The sequence below is a fragment of the Orcinus orca genome, chromosome 6, assembly GCF_937001465.1.
Source record: "Orcinus orca chromosome 6, mOrcOrc1.1, whole genome shotgun sequence".
In the NCBI taxonomy this organism is placed as follows: domain Eukaryota; kingdom Metazoa; phylum Chordata; class Mammalia; order Artiodactyla; family Delphinidae; genus Orcinus; species Orcinus orca.
Genome location: NC_064564.1, coordinates 29,163,141 through 29,181,541, shown reverse-complemented (window position 1 = coordinate 29,181,541; position 18,401 = coordinate 29,163,141). Strand labels below are relative to the sequence as shown.

The window sequence follows — 18,401 nt, the reverse complement described above, 5'->3', positions numbered from 1 at the left end:
AAATGAGATCAAGAAATTATGGTTCAATGCCATAGCTGTAAATCATTTCTGCTCCTGGAGAGGTTAGAAAGGGCTTATAATAGTTACCCTTTTTCTTCAGACAGAATTTAGGTCTGAGCAAAAGCTTTTGTGTCCTCCAACCTCAAAGTTTATTGGGGATGGAAGTCCAAATTTGCTTTGACATACCATAAAAAGAATCTCATGAGCAGAGGGTCAAACTACTTTTGGAATATATGAATTATGCCCAGTGTGATTTTAAATAGATTTTAAACAAAAATATACAAAGTTTCACTGGTTCTGAAACTTCTACATGTTACATGCCTGATATATAACACACAATGTCAGTCCCAGGAGAGAGAAAACACTCCAATGAAGCAAGCCAAAGAAACAAGATTCGAACAAGGTAAAGTGATGTGCAGACCAAGACCAGGATTTTTCAGTTCTTTCCTGTCATGCTGTAGCTTCCAGCTCCTGAATAACAACACATGTTTCCCTTGTCCTAGACACACAAGAGTATGTCTCCTCTATGGGGCGTAAGAAGCTCTAGAGTTACATATGTGTAGTAAAGAGTGGACCCAGCCGGCATACTCACAATGACCAAATTGTGTTGATCGTACTTTATTTTAAACCAATACATCGCTCCATGCTGAAGTTGCAATAAATGATATATTTGCTTTCTAGACATGAATGAGATGCCTTACTGGATATACTCCAGGAAGGCCAGAGAAACTGGCTTCTAATCCATACAGAATAATTCATTGATGAATTCCTTTCAGGAGAGCCCCTGATTTATCTAGAATATAAGCTTTACATACCTGGATCCTTCAAACTAGACCAAAGGGACAAATCTAGGCTGCAAGCCTCAATTAGAAATGTGGGATGGTGCTATGCTGACAACTGGTGGTCCCTGACCTATCTTCTGAGATTAGAACCCAGTGTGGTGGATGACCAATTCACGCGTTGAACAAAAGAACACCTCCTACAGGGCAGTGTATGTGTTCATTACAGGTATGGCACTTAGGGCTAAAAGTAACACATGAAGCATATATGATAAGGAGGCACCAGAGTCCAGAGCACGAGCTCTGGAATCACACAGGCTTGCTTCGAATCCCGGCTAAGCCACTACCATCTGTATACCCTGAAGAACAGTCGAAGGTTTAAGTGTTCTTTTACCAAATTTCGAAAAACAAGTGAAGAAAGAACCTACCTGCCAGGAAGGGACATCGTGGGGTGCAGCATCCAGTCGCGTCAGGGCTCTGCATCCCCTGCTCAGAAACCTTCACCGCCTGGCTCATGGTGATGCTGGCAGCTCAACAGCCCTGGAGAAGGCGCTCCTGTCTCCAGGGCTCGCGGACAAGCTGGGGAGGTCCACGGAGGTGGCGGGCCACAGCCTGGCAAACTCTGGGTGCCTCCTCCACTCAGCTCTGGGCAGGCTCTGGCCTCTGGGCCCCGTTGCGGGGAAGGGCTGGCCGATACATAGCCAGGGCTGAGGGGTCTGCAGAGCCGGTGCCCACGCAGGGTGAGCTCTGGAGGAGAAGACTTCCACAGTCCCCAACACTCTCCGCATGGTGACCCATCCGGTGCCAAACACCTGCCACCCACAGCGACAAGTCCCAGCCGCTAGAAAGCCCAGAAGGGGTCGGGCTCTTTGCCCTCGGGCCGGGTTTCTCCAGGGCCTGGGCTTGTGTGGGGCCCCCATACCACCCCCTGACCCGCCCTTGCTCTGTGACACGTACAATGCAATGTCAACACCCAGGCTGAGCCGGCCAGTGTTCAGTGCGTGCTAGACCTTGAGAAGAGTTAGCAGCTAGGGAGAAGCTCTCCCACTTTCACTCGCTTTTCTCAGATCAGGCAGGCAGCCCATCTCACCCCAAAGCTATGGACACCACACCTCCTTCCCAGGCTATCGTTTTCCGTTCTGCCCCTGTTGTCCCTTTCCATTCTGCCCCTCTTTTCCCCAGCACCCCATTTACGGCTTCGGGTGTCATCGGTGCTGCAGCAGGCAGCACCTCTGACCCTGAAGCTATGGACACCACACCTCCTTCCCAGGCTATCGTTTTCCGTTCTGCCCCTGTTGTCCCTTTCCATTCTGCCCCCCTTTTCCCCAGCACCCCATTTACGGCTTCGGGTGTCATCGGTGCTGCAGCAGGCAGCACCTCTGACCCCGAAGCTATGGACACCACACCTCCTTCCCAGGCTATCGTTTTCCGTTCTGCCCCTGTTGTCCCTTTCCATTCTGCCCCCCTTTTCCCCAGCACCCCATTTACGGCTTCGGGTGTCATCGGTGCTGCAGCAGGCAGCACCTCTGACCCCGAAGCTATGGACACCACACCTCCTTCCCAGGCTATCGTTTTCCGTTCTGCCCCTGTTGTCCCTTTCCATTCTGTCCCCCATTTCCCCAGCACCCCATTTACGGCTTCGGGTGTCATCGGTGCTGCAGCAGGCAGCACCTCTGACCCCGAAGCTATGGACACCACACCTCCTTCCCAGGCTATCGTTTTCCGTTCTGCCCCTGTTGTCCCTTTCCATTCTGCCCCCCCTTTCCCCAGCACCCCATTTACGGCTTCGGGTATCATCGGTGCTGCAGCAGGCAGCACCTCTGACCCCGAAGCTATGGACACCACACCTCCTCCCTAGGCTATCTTTCTCCGTTCTTCCCCTGTTTTCCCTTTCTATTCTGCCCCTGTTTTCCCCAGCCCCCCCCCCCCATTTACGGCTTAGGCCGGCATCGGTGCTCCAGCAGGCAGCAGCTCTGACACCAAACCTATGGACACCACACCTCCTTCCCAGGGCTGTCATTTTCCAGTCTGCCCTGTCTCCAAGTAGAACCGCTACCTATTTCACACGGCTGTTCCTAGTTCTGGGAACACACCACTCACTGGTAGCAATGCCTCAGCCCATGCCTCGACTCATTTACCTGCAACGCTGGCCAACAGATAGACCAACACTTCAAAGTTATGACAGAAAGTTGAGTAAGTTATACGCTTGGAATTGCATTTATTATTATTAACAAGCACAACTGTAGTGCTTAGACTATAACAAGTAATCTTCTAAGTGCTTAGCAAATATTAACTCACTTAATCCTCATAATGGCAAACCTATAGGTAGGTAATGTTCATAATATTCACCTTTTTGGGGGGAAACTGAGGCCCAGAGGGGTTGAATAGCTTGTCTAATGCCACATAGTAAGTAGCGGACAGAAACCCAGGATGAAAACCAGACCGTCGAGACTTTCATCACTTTGCTGTGTCACCTTAATAGATGTTGTGGTTAGGGAAGGGACTAAACTGACAAGACTCTGAACTTGAGAAGGGAGAAATTAGAAAGTGACTGATCCTAGAAACTAGAGAGGATTTCAGCTCAGAAATTTCTGGTGATGAGACCCGGAAGAACAAGAACATGGTTGGATTATTAACTTGGGGTAGTATCTGAATCCATTGAGAAATGGTTTTGTCTTGTTTTTTTTTTTTAACTTAGAAAGGCCAGTTGGATGAAGATTAATGAAAAAAAAAAAAGTAGAAAGGAAAAGAGGAAGGTGCCTGAAGTGAGACATAACCTCTTCCCTGTAAGTACTAGGGGTGGGTGTCCTGTGGGAAAGGATGGAGCTCTCTCTACAGGTTTGTCACCAGGATGAACAAGGAGGAACATGGCAACCATTGTACTGGTTTTGATGATTCCTCAAAAACCAAGGCTTTAGTTTCCAAGAACTACCCACAGTAGCATACCTACCGTGTGTCAGACATGCCACCAAGTGTGTTTCCAGTCACACATTTTAATTGGAGAAATAGTTCCTATGAGGTATGCATTAGTTCCCTATGGCTGCTGTAACAAATTACTACCAATGAGCTTGCGTAAAACAAAACACACTCATTCTCTTATGGTTCTGGAAGACAGAGGTCCAAAACCAGTTTCCCTGGGCTGGAACCAGGAGTTGACAAGGCCGTCCATCCACCTTCTAGAGTCTCTAAGGGAGAATCTGTTTCCTTGACAGCATTCCTTGACTTCTGGCCACATCAATCCAACCCCAACTTCATCATCACATTCTCTTTGGAGTAAAAACTCCCTCTGCCTCTCTCTTACGAGAACACCAGTGGTTACATCTGGGTCCATCCAGGTAGGCCAGAAGAATCTCCCCATCTCAAAACCCTTACTTTCATCCCATTGGCAAAGTCCCTTCTGCCATTTAAGGTGACATTCACAGGTTCTGGGGATTAGAAAGTGGACATTTGGGGGCAATGGTACTATTCAGTCTACTGCAAGGTAGATACTATTATCTTCCTCAGATGTAGGAAATGAAGTTTAGGGAAGTAATTTGTCTCAGGTCTACAATTTCCAGAGTAGAGATTTAAATTCTGCCAGTGAGACTTTAGGACACACTCTAAACAACTTTAACCTGTGTCCTTAATTACTGCATAATCCTTGGTTAAGAGTCACACTTAGGTATCAAGACCCAACTGAATATAACACAAGTACTGTCTCCTCTTTCACTATGTTTGCCTGGTGTATTTATGAATCTTGCCCAGAGCAGAAGAGTTCAGAAAATTGTTATGCACCTTTACTAGGAGAAAGCATTTACTGTTTGATGTGCACGGAGTAATGGAAGGCTATTTAAAATAAAATAAAATAAAATAAAATAAAATAAAATATGCCACCAAATCGTCAAGTGTCACAACAGAGGTAACCCCGTGGGAGTCTTGAGGAGACTAAAATTATCTCCAATTGTGCAGGTGAGAAAAGTGTCACTAAAGGCAGTTGTAGTTCAGCCAAGCCCTACGGCACAGAAGTAGGAATTTGGATAGGTACGAATGGGAAAAAAGACATTTTAGGCATGGGAAACAGTTTAATGCTGAATGGATGAGAAATATACGTTAGACCTTTCTAAATCAACTGGCTTATTAACTCAGTAAATCAGATTTGGTCAGTCAAACTAGCTTTAGCTGATTACTTATCCAGGGCATAGCTGTTGAGAGTAATTTTTGTCATAGAACAGTAAATAAAATTGTTGAACTATAACTTTAGGCTTGCTAAGTGAAATAGATTGCTCTAGCTGATGTTCAAGTGACTTACTTGGTACTATTCACGAAATTGGGGGTTAACAACTGCTTAAGACAACATAGAGAATTGATCTTAAATAGTACTTGAAGTAGTTACTGTGTAAAGTATCTGTTCAGTAGCTCAGTAAATGGATGTTTATAATCCCCACTGGACAACCAACTGCTTTTTTGCAAATGGTAATGTGAATTGCTGTTGCATAAACTATAGTAATGACCACCTATCTAATTTGTTGTCCAAACCAGAAATCTTCTAACAATACTGGTCTCCTAATAAAAGTAAGCAGGAAGCTAACACACACTGGGTGTCTCCCGTGTGCCTGTGCATGCATCTATATCTCACTGAACCCCCATAACAGCCCCCAAGAGAGGGACTCTGAGTGTCCCCATGCTGCTGGTGGAGAAACAGGCACAGGAAGGTTCAATAGTCTGTCTACCTAAGATAACACAGAGGGTGGGAGAGCCTGTTTTTAAACCATCTGCCTCCAATTCCAGGTGCCAGGAGCCAGATTCAGCCTACAGGCCTCTTCTGCTCATCTGGAGGTGAAACCACGTGTAAGGATTAGTCAAATCCTGTCTTCACTCCTCAAGGTAGCTTGAACACTTGCACATCCTCCAAATAGCATGTAGCATAAGCAATAAGATGTTTGCCCCGGGTATTGTCCAGGAACTTGGAATCAGCTGTGTCTAGTTAGGCTGAGCTGGTTAAGACTGGAGAGGACCACCGATCTTCCACCTGGGCCAGTGCCTTTTGACCTCCTGCCATCAGAGGGCCGAAAACTACAGCCCGAGAATGTGCTGAGCCCCGTAGCCTAGTTACGCCAACTCAGAACAATGATGAGCACACCTTTTTCCAATCACCTTTCCTCATGCTCCCTATGCCTCATACTCCCCTGCTTCTTTATTCTTTATCCCATAGATACCCCAAGCCCCTTGCCTTTGGGGAGGCGGATTTGAGACCTATTGTCACGTCACTTCCTCGCTTGGCTGCCTTGTGAATAAACCTCCTCTTTGCTGCAAACCTCAGCATGTCAGTGTTTTGGCTTGCTGCGCCTCAGACAAAATGGTAGGGAGCAGTGGTAAAGGTCCCTTGCCTGTGAGGGAAGCTGGTTACTAGTAGTCACGTTGCGGATGTTTTCTCCTCCCGGGGTGGGGGGGCAGACGTCCTGCTCTTCCAGAAAGAAGGGAGAAAGGCAGGAGCTGGACCCTTGCTCTCAGGGTCACCGTCACCTAGGAGCTCGTTAGAAGCACAGAATCCAGGCCCCACCCAGAACTAGTGAATTACAGCCTGCATTTAACAAGATCCACAAGAGAGGCATACCCATAGTAAAGTTGGAGAGGCACCAAGCTGGAGTCCACGTAGCAGAGAAGCAGACAGGATTCTAGACCACGCAGAGTGTTAAAGGCCAACAGTTTGTTTTCTATTCTCAAAACAATGTTTCTGAGCCATGTTTATGAGCAATGTCCCAACTTGCTTTTAAGGTTTCTTGTGTGAAGAATGGATTGGAAGGAAACAAGATATATGGACACTGGTTAGGACCTCATTGCAACAGACAGGCAAGTTCAGTATAAGGATGTTGAGGAAGAGTTGACAGATTCAGAAGAAATTCAGGAGATAAACTGAAGCGGGCTTAATGGGGTATGAGATGGAGGAAAGGAAGGTCTTAGGGAATTAAAGGGTTTACTACACGTATGAGCAAAGCCTCAAAATTAATCCTTTGAACGTACAGAGGTAGAGCTCTCAAAGGACACCGGTTAGGAAGCAACTGTACGCCCTTTATAATTCCAAGAGACAACACAGATCAACTGTTGCGATGGAAAATTCGGCGGTACCGGTGCGTTTTTTCACTCAAACTTAGTTCCAGTAACAATTACTCACATTTTCTGTGCCTAAACAACACAGCTTGAGGAACTGAAGGGGATTCCATCCTGGTAATTAAGGAGGGTCCCCAACACTGACAGTCCCATCTTAAAAAGCAGTCCCCCTGCATTTTACCCGAGGAGCAATGGCCAGAGCCTCCCTTTTAAAACGATGGGGAGAAACCAGAACATCACACACTGTCCCTTTCAGCTACTGTGAACTGAGCCGCGAGACGACCAGTACCCCCTAGCACAGCGCGGACGGGCCAGCGCGCGGGGGCCACTGTGACAGGCGACAGCACAAGAGACGAAGCCCAGGCCCAGGGGCTCTGAGCTCCACCGGCAACGCCCAGGGGCCAAGGCGTATTACCTTTCCGGGAGGCCGACGAACTGGCTCATGTCACCCCCAAGATACCGCCCACCCAACGCCAGGACCCGGCGTCCCTGGTGCCAGCACAAGGCCACGAACCACAGGCGCCTAGGCACAAGCCCACGCAGCTCGCGGACCTCCTTCTACCGCGCATGCGCCACCGCGGGGCGTGTCGAGATGACTCTCAGCACGCAGGCGCATTAACGCGCTTGATTGGTAAAGAGGATTCTGATGCCTGCAATCTCCCTCCTTAGCCGGAGCCTGGGAGCACACGTCCATTAGTTCGTGTGTGTACCCTTCAGAATTCCAATCATACGGGACATGGAAAGTTGTCCGACTCTCCCAGTTCCTTGTGTGGTTCTTCCAGATATTTCCCAAGTGCTTACATTCACACTTGTATCTTGTATGTAAGTATTTGTACGTAACAGGTATCCTGTAGTTTATAGAAGAGCAGCACACTATACACATACTATATACATAGTCTACAATGTGTCTTGGATAGTGACGCTGTTATCTTTCTAAAATATAAACTTGGCTGGATTGCTCTGTTGCTTGAACATCTTCACTTAGCACAGAATACAGCCCAGGTTGTTAGCATAGCATTGAGAACTCTTTATAAACAAGTATCAGTCTGTCTCTCCAACTGAATTAGAAGTTCAAACTATGACTTCCAAAGACCTACATCATCCACCTCCCTCCTTTGCCCTGCCAGCCTCCCCTGATCTCATTCTCTACTGTCCTGCCCTCACTCACTTTCCCCTGTCCAGCCACACTGGCTTCCTTACTATTCCTCAAACATGCCAAGCACAGTCGTGCCTCAGGGACTTTGCACCTACTATTCCTTCTGCTTCAGAACACACCCTCCCACCCCATCTCCACTCTCCCAGAACACACCCTCCCACCCCATCTCCACTCTCCCAGAACACACCCTCCCACCCCATCTCCACTCTCCCAGATAGCCAATGGCTTGTTTCTCACTTCAAAGCTCTGCTCAATCGACATCTTAATAGAGGGGACTTCCCTGATCACCTACCACATTCCCTCACCTCTTCATCTTCTTTTGTTATTCTCCAAAGCATTTACCACCGCTTGACACTCCATATATTGACTTATTTATTCATCTCTCTCCCCCACTACAATGGAAAGTACGTAAGGGCAAGAACTTTGTTCTCTTCCTACTTCCTAGAACAGTGCCTTCAATTTAGAAGGTGTTATACAAATATTTGCTGAAAATCAATGTATGACTTCTTTGCCCTTTCACACTACCCTCTAGTCACACCAGAGGCTGCCCCTCCAGAGCACAAGTTCAAGCCCTGTGCCTTCTGTACCTGTCCCCAATACCTGGGCTGTCCTTTCCTCATTCCGGCAAAATCCTCTTCCCCCAAGCCCAGCTCAAACGCTGTCTCCTCAGTCAGGCCTTCCTCAATTTCTCCTCTATGTTCCTGCTGCACTTGATTCTTTTATCATAATTAACCCACTTATACTCACTACATGTTTCTCTTCCTAGATAACTGTAAGTTGCTACTGAACAGACTTCTACTCACCTCTGTATCCCCGTGCCCTAACAACAAACCTATAAGGCTCTCGGTGTTTACTGAAACAATTTATTTTCTGAGTCTCTACCAATTCTAGGGAGTGCATAGTATAGTCTCCTCCTCATTATCAGTGAGCCTGGCACCTGTGGGAGGGCCTTACAGCAGAGGAGAGTCACCAATGGATCATAACTAAGGTCCTGAGACTGCAATGGCAGACAGCATGGTGAAGTTAGCCCACTGCATGCAGAAGACCCACAGAGGAGTCAGCATATGCCATGGACTACACTTGGTATAACATGTGAACAATCAAGGTTTACAAACGTGTTCTCATGCACTTGTAAGGATCTTCTAGCCCACGCGGAACAGACAGAACACACACAAAGGAGCCTGGAGGAAGTGAGTAGGCCAGCAGCTGCGCCCTAACATCTTAAGAGGGAACATTTCTGTGACTACAGTTTAAACAAATCAGATAATTTGCCTCCTTTCTAGACACCCTGGTTATCATGGGACAGGCCAAGCCTCTCAAGTTTTAAAGCTAAAGTACACGGAAGATCTGTGAAGAGGGCTTAAGATATTTAAGAGCTAGTACCTGCATTAAGCAACCAGGTTATAGAATGAAAATTTATCTTGAAATTCCCGTCTCTCCCTCTCTCTCTCGCCTCCTATCCCCTATCTTCCCACCTCCATCTCTATTCCTTCTCCCCTACTCCCTGTTTTATGTATATACGTGCATCATTTTATATATACACGGAATATTTACTGTCTGTTACGTTTATTTAATAAAGTGCACACTCCTCAGGCTAAATTTAGAAAGAGGACAAAATGAACACTTTCACATGGGCGTCAGTGGTGTTCCAAAGACAAAAGATTCCTCAGTCTTAAAACATGGCAAACACCACGTTCCTTCTGATAGTTAGATGCTAGAAAAAGGCAAGTGGATCCTTAAAATTCACACGCTATTAAGACCTACTATCAACAGAGTAGATCTTAAAGCAGAAACAAGAAAACACCAGCCTTTTAAGTTCTTCCTGTCTGAAGATAAGAATAAGAGGTGGAAAAAAAAAAAAAAAAAGAATAAGAGGTGGTAGTGTTCTTCCTCACTTGCACCGAAGTGTAAAAGCGGCAAAAATATCTTCAACACATATATGATGAGGAAGCCGCTCTTCTGGTCCACTCTGTTTTGTTTTGCTTCTAGGGATCTGTCTCACTCGGAACCTTTGCTTTTTGTTTCCTCTTTTATGTATGCTAAGAACCCGAGAGTCTTAACCTTTTCTTCTACCTCTCAGCCAATAAATAGGACAAAAGAACATTTTTATGTTTTTATGTATTTTCCATTCAACTTTTTAAAAAAGAGATAAGTAAGCTAGTTCAGTTCATATTTCTCACAAAAATCACTTTCCAAACTAAACTAAATTGTTTGTGACCATAAACAGGAAAAACACCGTACTCTATTAGCACCATCTGACATTTCCACCTTAATGTTACCAAACACAACTTGACACTAATGTCAGAACTATTAAAAATGTTAAAAACCCCCAAGCCCACTCAAAATGCATACCAAAGTTCAGGTAAAGGAAAAACAAAAACAAAAACAAAAGCAACTCACCGTTATCTTTATGTTCTTTCAGAAACCCATTAACAACACACTGGAATTTAAAACTAGCGTCGTCATCTGACACCTGATGCCCAATTGGACAACTTTTTAAATAAGGAATAGTTTCTGGTAAGTCCTATAAGGCAAAACCATGAAAATATGTATTATTTCCTTTGTAGGGAAAGAATAAAAAATTAATTAGAGAAGGCAGACTATAAACCAGGAGAGTACATTAAACTTTGTATGTCAGTCATTCTGATGAGAGCCATTTTTTCCAAAGCTGCTTTAACCAGTAATTATCACTTGCTTTTCATTAAAACTGCAGAACGGACAGTTACCAGGCATGCAAAAAGGAAAAGCAAATCTATGTGAATGAATGCACATGTAACTCAAAATGATATAAACAGTTCTACCTACACTTATGTTCTATCTTACATTTCAAGGGCCATAAAGCGGCTGTGATTTAAGGAGAGTAGTAGAATAGAGTCAGAAGAACTTGGATTCGAATTAGGAAATAGAGGCAATTTCAGGCATTGTTGAGAACTGGTATTCTTGAGGTGGGAGAAAGTAGACTATCAATAGAAGACAGAAAAGGATAAGTGAAAATTCTCTAGTTCTGAATTTAAATGGAAAGTAGCAGCAGGAACCTATGACATATTTTAAAAATATTAAAAACAAACATACATATTTCCTAGCTCTGACCACTGAAAAAGTCTAGAAACAATTGATGTCATGTCAAAAGGACTCAGGAGTCACCGAGAAGCTCCAACTGGCCAAAGACAGGGCCTCAGTTAGAATAATAACTGTAACGGAGTCCACGGTGATAGGAATAAATAAAATTTTACAAAACTGCTCACCACTGGAGGATATTTGTGAATCAACTCATTATTCTGAAAACTGTTAAATAAAAGAAGAGAATCATGCCTCTACAACTGGGCAACCAAACAGTTGATGAGGGGAATCTTCTCCTCGTACAAATATACCCAGCTAATAAGTGAAAAAAAGAACAACAGAATTCACCATTCTTTGAAGCCTCAACTGAATTAATGGATGTAGCTATGAATCATCAGTGACTGCTAATACCACAGAAAGACACAATTATATATGTCTCCATGGAAGAACACATCATCACCTATGAAACTGTCTCGCCAAAACAAAACATGCAAGCTTCATTCGGATCAACTACCAATTTACAGGAAATAAAAGGACTGAAGACTATGTTACCAACACATGGAATGTAATCATCGACATCTAGATGGGAAAAATTACCTGGTTTCTTTAAAAACAAAATTCAAGGAGGAAAAAAAAAGTGAGAGAGACATGGAGGGAGAACCTATAGATTAAACAAGACTTCAGAGACCTAACAATCCACGGCAAAGTGTGGACCTTATTGGGATCTAATTCAAAATTCTTATAAACAATTTTTTATGACATTTAGGAGACAACTGCAAATTTGAGCACTCCCTGGGTATTTAATATTAAAAAATGATATTAAGGAATAAAAGTCCTATATTTTAAATACACGTACCAAAAACGTACAGGTGTAATTACATGCTGTCTCGGAGCTGCTTCAAGATAATATGGAATGGGGTGAAACAGGTGGGGGTACAGATAAAACATGACAGCCATCAGTTGGTAAATAAGAAAGCTGGATGAGTTCATGGGTATACAAGGAACATTCACAGTATTTTTATACTTTTGTATATGCTTAAAATTTGTGATAATTGTTTAAAAACAAGACGACACTGTAGAAAACACTTTGGCACTTTCTCAAAGGTTAAGTGTAGAGCTACCGTATGATCCAACAACTCTGCTACTACCTACGCTGCTACTATTCTACGCTGCACATCTAACAGAACTGAAAGCAGGGATTTGCACAAATATCTGTACACCAATGATCATAGCAGCATGATTCACAATACCTACAAGGCGGAAAACAACCAAGTGTCAATCAACCGTTGAATAACAAACTATGGTCTATATACACACAATGCGATTTTCTAAGCCAAAAAAGAAACGGCATTTCATTACGTGCTATAACATGGATAAACCTTGAAAACATGATGTCTAGTGCAATAAGCCAGACACAGAAGGACAAATACTGCAGATTCCACTTACACGAGGTACCTAGAATAGGCCAATTCACAGAGACAGAAAGTAGAATAGAGGTTACCAAGGGTTGGTGGGAGGGAAAATGGGGTTGTTACTGTTTGATGGTTACAGAGTTTTTGTCGAGGATGATGACAAAGTTTTGGTTATAGACAGCGGTGATGGTTACACAACACTGTAACTGTACTTAATGCCACTGAACTGCATATTTATAAATGGTTAAAATAAATATGATTTCTCTATATTTTACCACAATAAAAGAAAGGAATAACAGAGCTGAAATTTCAATTCTTCCTTTTCCGAGAGTCAGTTTCATCGTCTGTAAAATTAGTAATTGTAGTTGTCTATCCTCTGAGCTTAGTGCAGGGTAAGCACTCAGTAGGAGATAGCAGTACTACTTCCACTTCAAGAGCAAAGGATTGCTGTGAAGATTAACTAAGTCAATGGATATGAAAGAACTTTCTAAATGGCAAACTGCTCTATAAATACTAAAAGACATTAGGTGTTACTGTCTCCCAAGGCCATGGAACAGGTCAGAAGAAGGATAATTCTTTTGCACTGGAATGTCCTACGTGGGCCAAGAGAATCTATGGGTTTCTGTACTATATCAGAAGGCATGTGGAAAAGGAAGCATAAAACTTAGAGAACAATTGTCTTTTACAGTGATGCTTAAACACGCTCAGGCAACTGCTTAAAATAAGTGCTAAAGACATAATGGACATACCTTTCTTTCTTTTTAGGATACTACTGTAACTACTAAAAGTTTACTTCATTTTCAAAATATAGAACATGGAAGCTTATAGAATTTCTTAAGCATATCTAGAGCCTACTGCCAAATACTATAGTTCAATTCATATCTTTAATCTCATTTTGAAACAGCAATTACAAACGTGTATTTAAGGAAACCACTAGCTTCCCTTTTTGAACCCACGAGAGAAGGATTCACCTTAGCATAAGATGATAACTACTGAACTACTATGAATTATTACAGTATCAGAAAGAAGGTCATTTTCAATTACGGCTTCCATTTACCTCTGGCTTGTAATAGCGGCGAGTATTTGTTAAGTCAATAATCAGCCCAAGTTCTTCATTCTGTCCTTGGATTTTGTTAAGAGATCCAAGGGGGAGAAACGTTCTTCTGGAGCAAGATTCTTTTCAAAACTCTGTCAGAAAGAATAAAATAAGGAAGAACATATGTTTAAAATCCTGTACTACATTATCCATTTATTCAAACCCTGTGATGCTAACATATGAGATTCAAAGTAAAGTTTCCTCCTCTGGAGTTTACAAGCGATATTACAATCCTTTCTTCCAGAGAGATTAGACGGAAGAAAATAAGCTCACTTCTATATAGTTATTTCTGTGTTTGTTTATTTCATGTTGGTCTCCTAACCTGACTCTGAACTCCCAGAAGGCAGGGACCACATCCATTTTGCCTACCACTGTATTGCCAGCTCCAAGCAGAGTGCCTGAAAATAGACACAGAAATAAATACTTCTTGAATATCTACCTATATGAAGGATGGCTAAATATTCTTTTATGTATTTGGTTTATTTATGTACTCTGTTCGATTGATCTGTTTGGTTATTCAAGTGCCAGCAACACAATTTTCTTTTTAAATTAGTAGACTAGTTTTAGAGCAGTTTGAGTTTCACAGCAAAACTGAGCAATATGTACACAGTTCCCAGTTATACTCTCTCTCCTTCATCCCACACAGCCTTCCCCATTATCAACATGCCATACCAGTGTGCTTCATTTGTTAGAATTCATGAACCAACACTGGCACATCATTATCAATCAAAGTCCATAGTTTACTGCATTCATGGTACAAGTAACTGACTATTTATTTCTAGTATAGTCATCCCCAAACATTTACATACTGAGATACATATTACTTTCTTATAAATTACTTTATTCTTTATTTATAGTTAGCGCATTCCATTGTTGTATTTTTTAAATTTTATTAAGTACAAAAGTAGGTTGTATTTATCTATGAATTCCATTTCTGGATAGTAAAAGAGGTATTAAAAAGTATTTGCTATAAAAAGGGAAAATGGAGTACGATGGGGTTGAGAGCCAGGGCTCTATATGGAGAATTCAGATTTCTGAAAGAATACGGTATTAACTTTTGCTTACCTTTTTTTAAGGAACTTTGAAAGCAATGAAACGAGTCCCAGGCATCCGCTGTTCAACTGGGAGATAGTCTTTCCACCTGTTAATATATTTTTTGTTAGGCAAATTTTATGTTAGGCTGTCTCCCTGCATAGGATGAATGCGCCTTGAAAATGGAAATCATATCCCTCTAGGGTAGGTCCCTCTTCTTTCTGCTTTGCATTTTGCTGCTCTACTTATTCAACCCCACCTAGTAATAACCTATACTTCCCTTGTTCCTGTTTTCCCATCTTGAAAACAGATAAAAGGCAACAAAACAATGCAAAGGTCTCAACAAATAAGGGATATCTAAAACCAGAGATGGCCAGAACTTCTGTATCCCTGATAAAACCTAGCCCGCTGTTGACTACTAAGGTATCATTAATACATGCGTGTTGACTGAAATAGTTTAAACTCAATTCTTCCACTTCACAATTTACTTTTAGTCCTTAAAGAAAACCTGATAATAAAATTCCTTAATGCTAGGAAACACAGTGAAGAATAATATCTGAACTGACTTTCGTAAGATTAGTTCGAAAATTCGGCGGTACCGGTGAGTTTTTTCACTCAAACTTAGTTCCAGTAACAATTACTCACATTTTCTGTGCCTAAACAACACAGCTTGAGGAACTGAAGGGGATTCCATTCTGGTAATTAAGGAGGGTCCCCAACACTGACAGTCCCATCTTAAAAAGCAGTCCCTCTGCATTTTACCCGAGGAGCAATGGCCAGAGCCTCCGTTTTAAAACGATGGGGAGAAATCAGAACATCACACACTGTCCCTTTCAGCTACTGTGAACTGAGCCTCGAGACGACCAATACCCCCTAGCACAGCGCGGACGGGCCAGCGCGCGGAGGCAACAGTCACAGGAGACAGCACAAGATACGAAGCCCAAGCCCAGGGGCCAAGCCGTATTACCTTTCCGAGATGTGCTTTCCGCCCTTCCTCCTGGCCGACGAACGTCCGTCCGGAAAAGCCGCGACGCTGACCCCAGCGCCCACGGGCATGATGCCACTGGCTCATGCGACCCCCAAGATGCCGCCCACCCAATGCCAAGAGTGCAAAAGTCGCCAACCCGGCGCCCCCGGTGCCAGCACAGGGCCCCGAACCACAAGCGCCCAGTCACAAACCCATGCAGCTCGCGGGCCTCCTTCTACTGCGCATGCGCCACCGCGCGTCGAGATGACGTCATTACGCCGGCCGACTGAGACGCTTCCTTAGTAAAGAGGAGTCTGACGCCTGCAATTCCCTCCCTTGCCGTAAGATGGTAGCAGAGGTCCATTAGTTCGTGTGTTTACCCTTCAGAATTCCAATCATGGGACATGGAAATTTGTCCCACTCTCCCAGTATCTTGTGTGGTTCTTTCAGATATTTCCCAAGTGTTTACATTCACACTTGTTGTATCTTGTATGTAAGTATTTCTACGTAGTGGAGCTCCTGTATTTTATACAAGAGCAGCATAATATACATAGTCTACAATCTGTCTTGGATAGTGATCTTCCCAGTCAATTTTTGCATACATACATTCCATTCTCTTTAATAGCTGCGTCACATTACATAATTTACATGGCCAGTCCAATATTGATGGACTTTTAGTTGTTTTCAGTTTGGGGGTATTTTGTTTCTGTCCTCTGTTACAGATAGGCTGCAATGTGAACCTCTTTATACATGTGTATAGCTATATATAAATTTCTAGAACTAGAATTTCTGGAAAGAAAGAGATGCAAACTTAAAATATTGATTTTCAATCAATCTAATCTTCCTAATCAACCTTCAAAAATATTCTATCAACTTATACTCCACTCACAGTGAAACATTTATTGGGTTTCTATTATGTGCCTGGTATCATGCTGGAGGTTGACAGTATGTATTTACATTTTAGACAATACCAAAAAATGCCTGAGAGAGATAAGAGTGGAGCTCAAGTATAACACTTACTCACAGTATCAGGCATAGGGATCTGTACCTGTTAGAAAAAATGAATCCTGCCACAAGTGGAACAGCAAAGAACAGCATGTCCTACAGTAGGTCTGAAGGTATAATAGCATACTAAATTCCATTGTTATTTATAATAACAAATATTTTTTGTTAGTTTTACTTTTCAGTTTCTAATTTCTGAAAGTATCTTACATACATTGGTAGTAATCTTCACAACCAGGTTTAAAGGGAGGGTGCTAGGAAGAAATTCAATCATTGTTTCTAGTTTTAGATTTTATCTATAAGGAAGAGCTATTATTCACCAATTTGATCTCTGTAGTTACTCTCTAATACAGTTATTAATTAATAGGTATAAAAGCTTAATAATTCCCTTAACATTTCTTGGGAATAATTTTAGATTCATAGAAAAGTTGCATAGATAGTACAGAGTATTCCCTTTACCCAGTTACCCCTAGTGTTAACATCTTTCATAACTATGGTACATTTTTCAAAACTATGAAATTAACATTGTTGCAATATTGTTAAGTAAAGTATAGATTTTATTCAGATTTCACACTTTTCCCACTAATGTCCTTTTTCTGTTCCAGGATCCTATCCAGTACACCACGTTGTATTTAGTCATCATATTTCTTTAATCTCCTCTGATCTGTAACAGTTTTCCAGTCTTTCCTTTTTTTCTCATGATCTTTAGACTCCACTTTAAAGAGTACTAATGAAGTATTTTGTAGAATGTCCCTAAATTTGGATTTGTATGGTACTTTATTATAATTATACTTAAGTTATGGGCTTTGGGGAAGAATTCCACAGAATTATAGTCCCCTTTTAATCACATATGAGAAATACATGATAACAACATGACATTGCTGGTGATGTTAACCTTGATCATTTTGTTAAGCTTTCTCCAACCAAGTTTCTCCACTGTAAAGTTGCTATTTTCCTCTTTCCATACTCTCTGGAAGTGAGTTACTAAGTCTAGCCTACACATAAGGGGAAGGGAATTAAATTCCGTCTCCTAGAGGAAGGAATATCCACCCATTATTTGGAATTCTTTTTTAAGGAAAATGTGTCCCTTCTCACACATTGAGCTCTAACCATCTTATTGTGACATATGTACAATTAGGCTTAGGGCTAGCCTTAGGCTTAGAGTTAGGTTTGTGGTTGAAGTTAAAGCTATGATTGTGGTTAAGATTAGATCTGAGGCTAAAGCTAAGGCTAGGATTAATGCCAATGTTAGAGTCAAGGTTAATATTAGGGTTATTGCTAGGGCTAGGACAAGGGATAGACCTAGGGTTAGCTGAACCTCAAGTTTTGAGGTTCAAGATCTGGATCTAAGAGTAGGTCCCTTTTCAAATTCTAGTTCCAATGTCCAGGTCAGGTCTAAATCCATATCCAAGATCCTGCGTCCAAAGAAAAGTTCTAAGTTAAGTTTAGAATCCTGGTGTAGGTCCAAAATGATATGATCATAGAATTTTTCTTCTATAGCCAGCTGATGTGACGGTTTCATGAATTTATTTTTGCATGTTGAAACAACATTACGTGTATGGTATAAATCCCATTTGGTCACGTGTATATTTTTAAAATACATTGTTGTATTTGATATGCTATTATTTTTTTGATATGCTATTATTTTGTTGAGAAATATTGCATCTATGTTCATAAAAGATATTAGTGTTTAGTTTTCCTTTCTTGTAATGTCTTAGTCTGGTTTTGGTATTGGGGTAATGCTGGCCTCATAGAATGAGTTAGGAAGTATTCCCTTTGCTTCTATCTTCTGAAAAGGATTGTAGAGAAT

General features: G+C 42.3%; 1 long non-coding RNA gene across 1 annotated transcript; it reads right to left on the bottom strand.

The window, feature by feature from the left end:
• Positions 1 to 10,189: 10,189 nt before the first annotated feature.
• On the bottom strand, positions 10,190 to 15,824 carry LOC117195428 (uncharacterized). The gene is made up of 4 exons (XR_007478138.1): positions 15,590 to 15,824; positions 14,656 to 14,731; positions 13,552 to 13,682; positions 10,190 to 10,546 (listed from the first exon to the last, which is right to left on the bottom strand). It is a non-coding gene; the product is annotated as an uncharacterized LOC117195428 (long non-coding RNA).
• Positions 15,825 to 18,401: the final 2,577 nt, after the last annotated feature.